The sequence below is a fragment of the Fopius arisanus genome, unplaced genomic scaffold (assembly GCF_000806365.1).
Source record: "Fopius arisanus strain USDA-PBARC FA_bdor unplaced genomic scaffold, ASM80636v1 scaffold00169, whole genome shotgun sequence".
Classification (NCBI taxonomy): domain Eukaryota; kingdom Metazoa; phylum Arthropoda; class Insecta; order Hymenoptera; family Braconidae; genus Fopius; species Fopius arisanus.
The window spans coordinates 167,547-179,670 of record NW_011887908.1 but is presented as its reverse complement, the minus strand read 5'-3'; the positions used below and the strand labels follow the sequence as shown (position 1 = coordinate 179,670).

The window sequence follows — 12,124 nt, the reverse complement described above, 5'->3', positions numbered from 1 at the left end:
CCCCCCCCTTTGATTAATAATTGTTGAATTTGTTGACAAAAATGGAACCGTTCAAAAAAAAGGTTCCAATGGACCAGTAAATCTCGACATTTCAGCTAATTACCAATCGTTTGAGTATATATTCGCGAGACTTTTTTTCCCTAATTTGTTTAACAATTTTTCGAATTTATGAAAGTGAACTCATTTTTCATTCCGTCCATCGGTTGTTTCTCCACACGGAGAGAAATTTTTAGTAAAATTTATTCTGAAATTACATAAAAATTATCCTGATGGAAGGATAACCCCCCACTCCAATTTACATCGAATGTTTTCGTTCGTCACGGTTTCCTCTCTTTGCATCAGCCAGCGCCATAAAAACTTCGGAAAGGAGAATACTGAGAGAACTACTATCGGTTCAAAAAGAATAGGCTCCCGGCATTGCGATGTTTTCTAAAATTTTCTACATTTCTGGATATCACTATTACCGTTTTTGTTCACAAATAAATTTTAGATACCATAAATGATAATTGAAACAATGAAGTTAAATTATCTGATGTCAAATTTAGTGGTGTGCTCAGCCAAATATGTGATATAATATATAATATCTTTTCGAAATTATGAAATGCCTTTGGACCTCTGATATTTTCGGATAATTATTTCGTTAGAAAAATTTCGACAATTTGCTATGCCACTCATGCATAACCTGTCACCTGTCAGTTAAAACAAAACCAACTGAGACCTGAACCAACAAAAATTATTTCAATGATTGGTAAGTACACATATGGTTAAAATGCATTACAAATGGAATGTCATTTATTATGTAAAATAACTTAGAATATACATATTAGTTGGAGAGGATGAACAAAATTTCTGATGAGAATTTCTCATGAACTCGAAACGGTATCGATATGCTTAGTTTAGCATCAAGATCCTTTGTGCTGAAATCGCTCATATTAACGATCGATATTTTCATTTTAAAAACGCATTTTTCTCCCTGCTAATAAGCAACCAAATTATAGCGGAGTAGCAAAGTTTGTTTTTATCAAATATTTATAAATTATGAGTGAATCCGGGAATAAATGGGGGTAATGTGAATCGCTCAAAGAACGTGGAAAAATTGAAACTGGTGATTTATATAATATGATAACCAATATTCAACTCTTAGCTTACTATTAGTGTATTTTAATCTAGTTTTTCGCTATCTTTTCATCATTAAATCTTTTCTAGATGTATTTCAACTACTTTTCTAACTCAGACTGAGAAACAATCACTGTGGCTGAAAGAAAACAAATTATATATGTTACAATCACAAAACTCTTATATTTGTAGACGATTTATAAACATAGTTATGAAGAGATCCAAATGCAGCGCATTTATTATCTCTGTTTATTCCAAGATAATGCTTTCCTTTTGGAACCTGGTATAGTTGTAAGTTCCAGGAAGAGCGTAGTTTTTACAATTGGCCAAACTGAATTGAACTGACCAACAATTTGGACTGTCTTAAAACTCATTGGGCTCAGGTTTTCATCCATGTGGGAGTGCAGTAATTATATTGGTAGTTTTCGTATTAGTGGTTGGAAAGTAAAAGGGCAGGGTAATCCGAGCTTGGTCAGGCGATTTTGAATTTTCTCGGTCTTAAAGATTGAGGAGAAGGGGGAGTTCCCCAGGTAGAGATGATTGGAATGGATTGAAAGCAATAATCATCAACATAGTGGGTGAAGTGGGTGCTTCTGCAGTCATAAAATGCCAAAATATTGAAGTTTGATGAATGGCGGCCGGGGGGGGGGAGGTTATTAAGTAAAACCAAGTAATATCGGTATTTTACATACGATTAACCATTTTTAGTAAATTCGCGTGTATCTGCATGCAACACTTAGAATAACAGATTTTTTAAATATCTCATTTTATTTCTCATATAAAATTTAGCATTCGATCTTCCAACTTATAAAACATAATTTTTTGGTATGGTCAAGATTCCAGTAAATTACCGACAATCTTTTAACTCTGGACAAATTACTGCTGGTTATACTGAGTGATTTCACGTCCAATCCGAGATGAAGAAATTTTACTACTTGTGTTAAAAAAAAGGGCTTAACGGTGTTTGCGAGTGACAATGAGTAGGTAAACAGGGTGTAAAGAAATCTGGGGAGTTTCCTTTTGGACGTCGAGATCACCAAGAAAATTGTTAAAATTATCGTGAGTACGTAGGAAAAGACCCAGTAGAATCCAGAATTGAGATTTAGAGTCGCTTAAAATTTGAGGATTTAAATGCATTATTGATGCCAAAATTTAGTTTGAGAATTTAATTGCGTTTTCACGCCGAAAATATCGACTTAAGATGATTGAGGTTTAGGGAAGGATTATTGCGAATTATCGCCAAAATACTGAATTACAATTTTGAAAAATAAAATTTAATTAGAGAGAGTTCCTTATTTAATCGCGTCTTAAGCCAAAAATATCGAGCTGAACGGTTAGATTTAGGATAACGATCTTAGGCGAATGTGTAGGATAGGTGTAGGAATAATTGCGATATTATCGCTCAATTGTAGGATTTACGGGGCAGAACAGATTAGGGTTAGGGTTTCGGTGACAGGTCAGGAGGGAATCAGTGCAACCATGAGGAACTCCTGAGTAGTCAGGTTGTTTAGGGTTCGTGAAAATTAGAATCCAAAGAGTTAACAAGAATTACTTATGGAAAAAAAATAGGAGTTATATAATTGCATTCGTTCTGATCCCGAGATCGCGTGAGAAAACCATCCTAAACACGCGCCCTTAATTAAAAAGAATTTATTTGAGGAGAAAAACCGTCCAGCATCTGGAGAGTAATTTAATTGCAGTTTTGCCTATTTAAGATTTTGCGCGTTAGGAAATTTGAAGTCGTTAGGGTTTTAGTTGCGAGATAGGGTGCTGACCGCGTTCCCGCCCGTCATATTGCGAAAACGCCAGTTCGTTGTTGACATCGAGAGATACGTCCAACAAATTATCGTTCTTTTAGTGTTAATTACGAGTTTAGAGGATTTTCTTTGTGTGCCGAGGAGCTAGTGCCGAGTGTGAGGAACATTTAGAGACCAGGGCGGAGATAAATACGTGAATTTTTGCTGAGGTACAGCCTGGAGAGACGGAGGAAGATTTGGGGTGAGCATTACCATGCTTTCTCATTTATTTTTGCGGATTTCGCGTTACGAGTGTGTGTTAGAGTCTTCCTCGCGCCTTCTAATTAATAATTAATTAATGCTCAGTACGGGAGAGCAGAATTCGTGCGTGTAGAGCCATTTTTAGGAAAAAAATCCGTGGGAGAACATCGCGCCTCGTGTTAGAGATGTTCATTTTTCGACAGGATGCAATTGCGTCTTGGACGCCTCATTCGAGAGTTTTCGGGTACGTCATCATTTAGAAACGATTTTGGGAATATTTCGGATAATTGAAATCATTAATTAAGAGAGTCTTGCTTTGGACACCGAGTCGAGAACATCTCTTGCCCTCTCGTTGTGTGGCACGCCGAGGTGAGACTCTCTCTCATCTCTCATTCCCCTTACGGTTATCTTAGCGCCTCTAATCACTGTTTTAGCCAGTTTTATTAACAATAAAGTACGTCTACGAACATTAACGATTCGTCATGCGTTTCACGCGCTACTATTTCGAATATTTCGACATTTTGTACCGCTTTCGTACGTTTAGAGAATTCATTTTGAATCTCGCGTGCTGCGCCGGCCGATAGTCCTCACGTGGCTATGTTTTATGCTCAGTAAGCCTCCACTTGTAGCATGTTTTCGAGCTGTGCAGTATCTTGGATGCCATGCGCCCTGCGCCTTACAAAGTTTATTTATGGAGCTGGATTTATAGAAGATTATTAGTACTGGCGTTATCTTCTCGAGTCTTGCTCCGTTGATTGACTTATGCGTTTACCGCCATCCTAAAAATTACTTTAGGATGGCGAATATTCGCCCGAAATGATTCTCGTGCCTTTTGGCCAAATCTGAGGTTATTTGGATTTCGAGTAATTAGAAATTTTGTGTCTCTGCGTACGTTACGCCTAGTTTTGTATTTCTTTCACTCAACTCTGTATTAATAATTTTTATATCGAATATAGTCTGGTTTCGCTCTTGAATTTCGCGATTTCGGAGGATTTATGTTAGAGTTTTGCCCAATAAACTTGTTTCCACCAGAATCCATCCCTCTCTCCACAATCGACCCCCTGAGCAGCGCAGGTAATTACCACCTTTTCCTGGGATTTTCTTTCGAGACTTTACTTTATAGTATTCTTTTGAGTTTTCGTTTCCGTTTTGAAATTTAGGGTATTCCGGTTTGTTATTTCCGGAGGAACAAAAAAATGACTGGCGCCCAACTTATGATTTTATCTTGACGATTTTAGATTCCAGGGGAAAAGGGCGGGTTAACTGACCGATTTCATCCCCAGTGAAATTGGGCATGTTACAAAGGTTACTGGGTTTTTATGGGGGAATTTTATGTTTTTCTATTATCCTAAGTTTATGGGGAATATGGGAGGGGGGAAATTCAACCACTATAATTAATTAGATTTGTTAGGAAACCTATATTGCATTTTTCGTTCAGAAATTGAAGTTACTTATTGAAAGAAATTTTGTTTTACGGAGGCTCTAAATTATGACAAAAAATTGTTATATGATTAGAGCCGTTCGGCTGTTTTAAATAAAACTTATCTGCTATATTTTCTTTGATCGATGTGGTAAGTATCTCTGTTATTTCCTTCAATGTCTTGTCACTGGTATGGATTGGGGGGGGGGGGGGGGGGGCATGTGGTTAACTGCCTGTTTCTTTTGGGCAAGTACTTGCGATGTTGGTTGGTTAGCAATCATGTTTTGGGTGTCGGTCATTGCCTCTTCCTGGGAGACAATAGATTCCGAGTTCGAAGTATTCAAATCATCAGGTGGGTTGATTTCAGTGTTTACGTCCAAGGTGATTGAACCTTGGTCTGGGCATCCTTGAGGAGTTAATTCCAGGAACTTACTACGAAATAAATTCTGGATTCTTAGAGGTTTCGGTTAAATTCTGAAAATCTTCAATTTGCGATTTGTAATTTTACAGACTTAGACTTCATCCCTCCTAGACCCTTTTTTTTTCTACTCTCAAAGCATGAGGCACTCTTAGAGTGAATCCACCTCTTCCTTGGTTTGACCAATCATCTCCGACGGACCTCTTCCCCCTCCACGCTTTTCGGTCTTCCATTCTCCTTTATAAGGCGCTAAGTCTGAACAATTTGTTAGAGAAAGTATTCAATATTCTAAGAAGTAACAACGTCTGCTCGGAGAAATACCCAAATTATTTAGCGCCACAGGTTCATATCACTTTGAACATAAGTTTAAATCGTGTACATGAGAAATCCATTTTCTGTCTCAAAGTTATAGTTCATCAGAATTGAAGTGTTTCCATTTCATATTTCATGCGCAACTCTAGAATTGCACATTAATCAGAAGTTTCTAGAATTGGTTGTTGCAGAATTTGCAGGTAAGGACGAACATATACTATTATATTTGTAAATGTGAATAGTTATCATTTTCTTCGGGTTCAGGGACACCTAATGCCTTGGATGTAGAACGATCTAGATTAAACTTACTTTCGAGCTAAGATAAATAACATTGCAGCAGAATAATGTCCTTTAACTTGACCTATTTTGCAGTCTCCTTAAACTCTCTCGTATTCATTTCAAATTAGAATCTCTCCACTTGAATGAATGAAGAGCGAAAACGCTGTATAAATCCACCCGACCATTTCTACGTAGATTGGGACCTAAAAATTCGAACAAATTCAATGACCGTGAAGTTTGCTGAAAATGATCTTCATCCGCCGAAATCTCCCGGAAAAATCGAAGAATTTACAAATTTTAATTTTGGTTTTTTTTTCTAGAAAGAGATTTAGTGATGATTGTTACCAATTATATAATAATCTAATTTCAAGGGTATGTCTAATGAAATACTAACTTTTGAAAGCGATTAACAGTGGATACCTTACCTCGGAATTTATTTAAAGAAAAAAAATATGTTACCATTAGAATTTGCCCCAATCTAATGATGATATTTTTTCTTTTTTTTCCCCTTCTAATTCCCTAAGTTTAATCCGCTGTCAAAGGCTAAGTGTTTGTCGAGATCTAACTAACGTTTGAATAGCTCAATTTGAAAAACTAAAAATGTGACATTTAGATGCAATATTTTTCCAGAGAGACATAAATAAAAGTATAAAATTACAGGAGATGATTAGTCATCAACGAAGAATAAATAAAATATTAGATTAGGAGGAAAATGAAATGCCACCAGAAGTTTATGAAAATCTCCGAATGTGACATTTTTAATTTTTCAAATTGAGCTATTCAAACGTTAGTTAGACCTCGACAAATATTTAGCCTTTGACAGCCGATTAAACTTAGGGAATTAGAAGAGGAAAAAAAAAAAATCACCATTAGATTGGGGCAAATTTGGCAACGTATTTTAGCAGAATTTTAAAAACATATTTGATTAAAATCCGCGCCTTTGAGGCGGATTCTGATGAAGTAGGTGCCCAAAATACTTTTCAGCCCTTGTAGCATAAATTACTATTATACCACCGCCGTGCAAAAGGTCCTTAAAAATTGAAATTTCCCGAACAAAAGTCGTCAATGCACTGATTGAAAACATGTGAACTAAAAAATTGCGAATTAAAAAATCCAAAATCTCTTTAAAAAAAAAACTTTTAATCCCAAAATAGAAACTTCTGACGCAAATTTCATCCGTAAATAAATGAAAAAGAGCATAATAAAAATAAAAAATGTAACATGTAATATCTGAATCTCAGAGATCGTAACGAGCATATACAAACTGGATCTATTTAAATAATTTCATTGTGATCGTTCCAAAGCCAACATGAGAAGATACATTAATCGAAAAAGAACACATCACCCTTATGCCACTGGCTTGAGTGTCATTTTTGGAGTCCATTCACTTTTTGTTTTAATTTTATCAAGAAATTTCTTCCGCAGATTTCTTACTGCCGTTGATATTTTCCATATTGACGCAAGGAGTCATGGATGATGGAAATTTTCAACGTCAAGGTCGAGGATCATCGAAGAGTGCGATACAAAGGAGACAATCAAAATTTCGGCGTGCATTCGTTGAGTTCGACCACGAAAATTTTTTGGCTGGTGCCTGGCCAGGAAGACACAACGATGGAGTGGTAATAATAGTTTATAATTAATACTACAAAACTATGATTCTTGAGCATTTGTCATGTGCTCATTGAGGAAACATTTCTTTGTTACTTCTATTGTACCCGCCTATCAAAATTCGCCATAATTTTGTGATATTCAATTTCTACCAAGGAAAGTTATGAAAATTCATAAACTATAATTTATTTTCATTTTGGAAGCTCTCAACAAGGTAGGTGTGCAATAGAGACAAAATTAAAATTTTCTCTCCCTTAAAAATCATTTTTTCGAAAATATCTCCATAGCTAGAACCTAAGAAAGCTTCTTTTAAAATCATTTTTGGGGAGCAGAATGACATATACAGGACATCTCTTATAACTTGGTTTTAAAAAAATAGTTCGTATGCAAAATATATATAGGCAATAGGTAAAAATAGTTGGTAGATTGAGTTACAAATGGGCTTTTTTAATATCAGTAATACTTTCAAATTGAAACAAAATGCTACTTTTTGGAAGTTCTCTTTTATAGGGTAATACAAGGGCGCCAAAAAAACTTTGACTACCATAGTTTTTAGTGTTTTTTTTGGTGGCTTGTATCGAGAATTGGAATGTAACCTTTAAAAAAAAACATAAGAAAACTTCATAAATTTTGAATCATTTTTCATATAATGAATCGGCGAATTCCGTCATTAAAGACATAGTTATCCTATCTTCCAATATCTGGAGAATATGTCCTCAATTCTTAATTTTTTGAAGAATCTACTAAAAATATACATGAAAAAGTGTAACAGTAATAACAAATTGAATATTTTTCAAAACATCATTTGTTTTAGATCCCAAAATGATACTTTTTTTATTGATCGAACTGAATGAATAACGTATAAAAATCGAATGCGAAAAAAGTTTCAAGAGACAGCATTCTTTATATTAACTTTTTACTGGCAAACCTAATTTTGTTAATTTGGTTAAACCTAATTTTGACTGTTGACATGACAGGCATGAAAGAAATTCTTTTATTTCCTAGACGCTCTCTATCCTTGATATGACTGCCATATACGATTTGCCTAATGGAGAAACTACATTTCAGCGGGAGCGACATGTGAATGATGGTCCCGAGGGAATAAATGTCGACTACGATTCCGAAGAATTGATCGACAACTTCCAAATTGGAGATGAAGATGAAAATGAAATTGTGGACAACTCACTCGAGATAAGTTCTAATGATAGTGAATCAAAACAAGAAGACCGGAGTCTACAGAGCGGAGATTCCGCCACTGAAGAAAGTGAAGAAGAAGAGGACGAACAGGAAAGAGCGAACCGAAGAGGTGATGATTGGGAATGCGCAAGTATCGAAGATGAAGATGGTGATACCGAGGATGATGAAAATGAAGCTCATAACAATACTCCTTTCATGCAAAGCTCATTAAATCATTTGGACAAGCGGCTTAATGTACAAGATCACATAACTGTGAAAGATTATTTCTTAGCTGGATTAGCGATGTCAATGGCACATAAATGGACTTATGAAGCAACATTGGTATATTATAAATGGATCGCTCGCACAACTCATCACAGTGGTCTACCTACAACAAAAAAAGGTTTATGGAAAGCTCTACAACGAAACGATGAAACAGTTACGCGCCAGCTTTATTGCCGAGAATGCCGAATTCCAGTTGGAGTAGGAAAAATTGTTGATAAAGAATGTGAATGTAAGCTGTGTGGACCTAATGAAAGTCACAAACACGTTGCGTTTTTCTTTTCAGTTAGTATGAAACATCAAATTGAAGAACTTTTCTGTGTACCCAATGTAGTTCAATTTTTGAAATATCGCTTTAATCGACCTCACTCTAATTGTATGAGGGATATTTATGACGGTACAGAATATAAAAAATTATGCGAGCTAGGCAAGTTTCTCCATAACGAGTGGAATTTCTCTTTCACATTCAATACTGATGGAGCGTCCATCTCGGAATCTTCGTCTTTGAGTGCATGGCCCCTTTTTGTTCAAATTAATGAATTACCTCCTCACTTGAGGAAAAAACATATATTACTTGCGGGTATATGGGTTGACAAACAAAAGCCACTACCAAACGCATATATGTTACCATTTACGCAACAAATTAATAAGTTATACGTGGACGGCATAACTTGGCAACCATCGGTCGGGTACAACATAATTAGTAAATTTATACCGCTAATTTTCTGCGCTGACTCTGGAGCGCGTTATGAATATTTACGAATGACTCAATTCAATGGTAAATGGGGATGCACTTTTTGCTATCATAAGGGTACATTTATCGCGGGAATAAAAGGGTCAAAATATCCCGCTGACGATACCTATTCTCTCCGCACGGATGCATCAATACGAGCTGATGCCGTGGAAGCATTAGAAAATTATCAACAAGGGAAAAGAGATGTAAACAATATTAGGGGAGTGAAAGGGCCCTCCGCTCTAGGACTTCTCAAGGGTTTTGACTTAGGAAAAGGTTCTGTCGTTGACACTATGCATAATATAGCTGGTGTGGTAAAGCATCATCTTTTGATGTTTCTAAAAGATGTAGGAGAGGAGTGGTACATTGGTGAGCCACAAAGTAGGCGAAAAATTGATAAAGTAATGTTGTCGATAAAATTTCCTAGTCGGATATCAAGGAGAACGCGGGAGTTAAAATACGTAAATTCATACAAATGTTCAGAATGGCGCAATTTTGCATATTATGGGTTAATTTGTTTGGAAAAAATTTTGCCTGATAAATATCTAAAACATTTAGCGTTGTTATTTGAAGCTGTATATATATTAAATGGCGATTGTATCATTCTTGATGACATCGATTATGCTGAGAATCTTTTAAAACGATACGTGATAAATTTTGATTTCTATTTTGAAACTAAAAAAATGACCTATAATATCCACTTGCTAACACATGTATGTCAAACTGTCAGAAATTGGGGCCCAATGTGGGTCCACAATGCATATCCATTTGAATCCATGAACCGAAAGATTATTCAGGCAATAACAAGTTCTAATGGAGCAGTACTGCAAGTCTATACCAGATTTCTAATGAACAAATTCATCCAAAATTGTGCATATGATAAAACAATATCTCATGACACTAGGAATTACATTTCAGAACTTTTAAATGTAGTACATTATGATTACTCTATTGAGCGTAACGATATCCGCAGCCATCGCTTTGTTTGCTTAGGAAAAGGAAATTGCAGACAGCCGTCTGAAAGCGAACGTGATATTATCTGTCAAGCTGGATATGTTCCTGAAAATTTCACAGTTTATAAACATGCTCGCATCGATGGGATTGATTATAGAACACTTGATTTTCGGACAACAACTAATTTTTCCAATTGTACCATTTGTTACAATGACGAGAAATTCGGTGATATTTCTTCAATAGTTAATTTTTCGAATGGGGACGAAATTATTAATGGCCTCTTTGTAAAGCGGTTTCAATATCTTGGAAACGCCTGTAATACAAGATTCATAAAAAATGTGAGTCCCTGTGATGAGCTAGTTTTAATACAGGCCAGCAATATCACAGGCCCAGCGTTGAAAGTGGATAGTGCTGAAGGAATCCGTGTTATGAAATTGCCCAACGTATGGGAAACTGATTAAATTCAATGATGTAGTTACACGATGGAAGCAAAAAAATGTAATTTGGCAAAAATCAAACTTATTCTTAATACCTATTTTATGATCGGCGTATTCAAACCAATATATAAAATTTGACATTACTTACACATGAGGCATATTATTATTTTAGTTATATATTTTCTTATATTGTACGATCATTCTCTAATAGCTAATGAAGCTGAAAAGCAATGCCCTTGTTAATTTTTCATTGATTTTCTAATTAACTGCTTTTTCTAGAAACCTAACAAATGGTTGAGAGTTTCAAAATGGAAATTGGAATTCTGGAAGATTGGAAAAAAGATGCTCGTTGCATCTCTTAAATCTTAATTCCATCATTCGCAGCGAAGACGTCCAATTCGGTATTCCGATACCATTGCTACTATTGTGAATTGATTGTGTTTGATTTTATTTCCAAGGAAAATTTTTGTTTATTATCCATCTGTAATCGAGTGACTCATAACTCGATAGAAACTCAATTCAAAAAAGAATCCAGGTTCGCTAAACTCGATTCTAGTTTGTTTGAAAAAAACTATTTATACTCTCTTTACAAACGACTTGCCCATTGGTCGATTAGAAGTCAATTCTACCACATTTCCAGCTTAAATCGACTCTCAATCGACATTCAAGCAACTCGAATGTAGTTCCATTAAAAAGATTTTCTTATAATGTGTTCGTAATCGACATACCTATTACACGATCGGTACTCGATTCCAAATCACGTATAGCTTGAATTCGCTCGCAATCGACTGTCAAGCGACTTGATTTTAGCTCGGTTGAAAATATTTCCTTATAATCCTTTCCTAATTGACTTATCAATTAATCGATTGAGACTCAATGCTGAGAAATTTCCATAAAGCGACCCTCAAACGACTTCCACAAAACTCAATAATCCTGATGTATTTGCAATCGACTTTTCCATTAGTGGTTTGAAATTCGATTATAAACAATTTCGGGCTAAAATAGAATTTAAATTGACTTTCAACCAACTAGATTTCAGTTCGGCTGAAAAGTGTTACGGATAATCGCTTCGGAATTGACTTACCTGTTAGTTGCTTGAAATTCGATTGAAAAAAATCTCCTCATAATCTATTTGCAATCGACTTAACGACAAGTCGATAACAATTCGATTCTAAAACACTTTGAGTTTGAATCGATTCTCAATCGACTTTGAAGGGACTGAAACTAAGTTCGATTGAAAAAAATTCCTCATAATCTATTTGCCATCGACTTACCGACAAGTCGATAACAATTCGATTCTAAAACACTTTGAATTTGAATCGATTCTCAATCGAGTTTGAAACGACTGAAACTAAGTTCGATTGAAAAAAATCTCCTCATAATCTATTTGCA

The 12,124-nt window shown here is 35.5% G+C and overlaps 1 long non-coding RNA gene across 2 annotated transcripts; it reads left to right on the top strand.

Annotated features, from left to right (window-relative positions):
* The first annotated feature begins 401 nt into the window (after positions 1–401).
* LOC105272394 (uncharacterized) lies at positions 402–10,883 on the top strand. 2 transcript variants are annotated; one of them, XR_892755.1, is made up of 3 exons: positions 402–748; positions 6,968–7,161; positions 8,219–10,883. It is a non-coding gene; the product is annotated as an uncharacterized lncRNA (long non-coding RNA). The 2 variants fall into 2 exon arrangements; XR_892756.1 differs by lacking the exon at positions 402–748 and adding an exon at positions 5,212–5,463.
* The last annotated feature ends 1,241 nt before the right edge of the window (positions 10,884–12,124 follow it).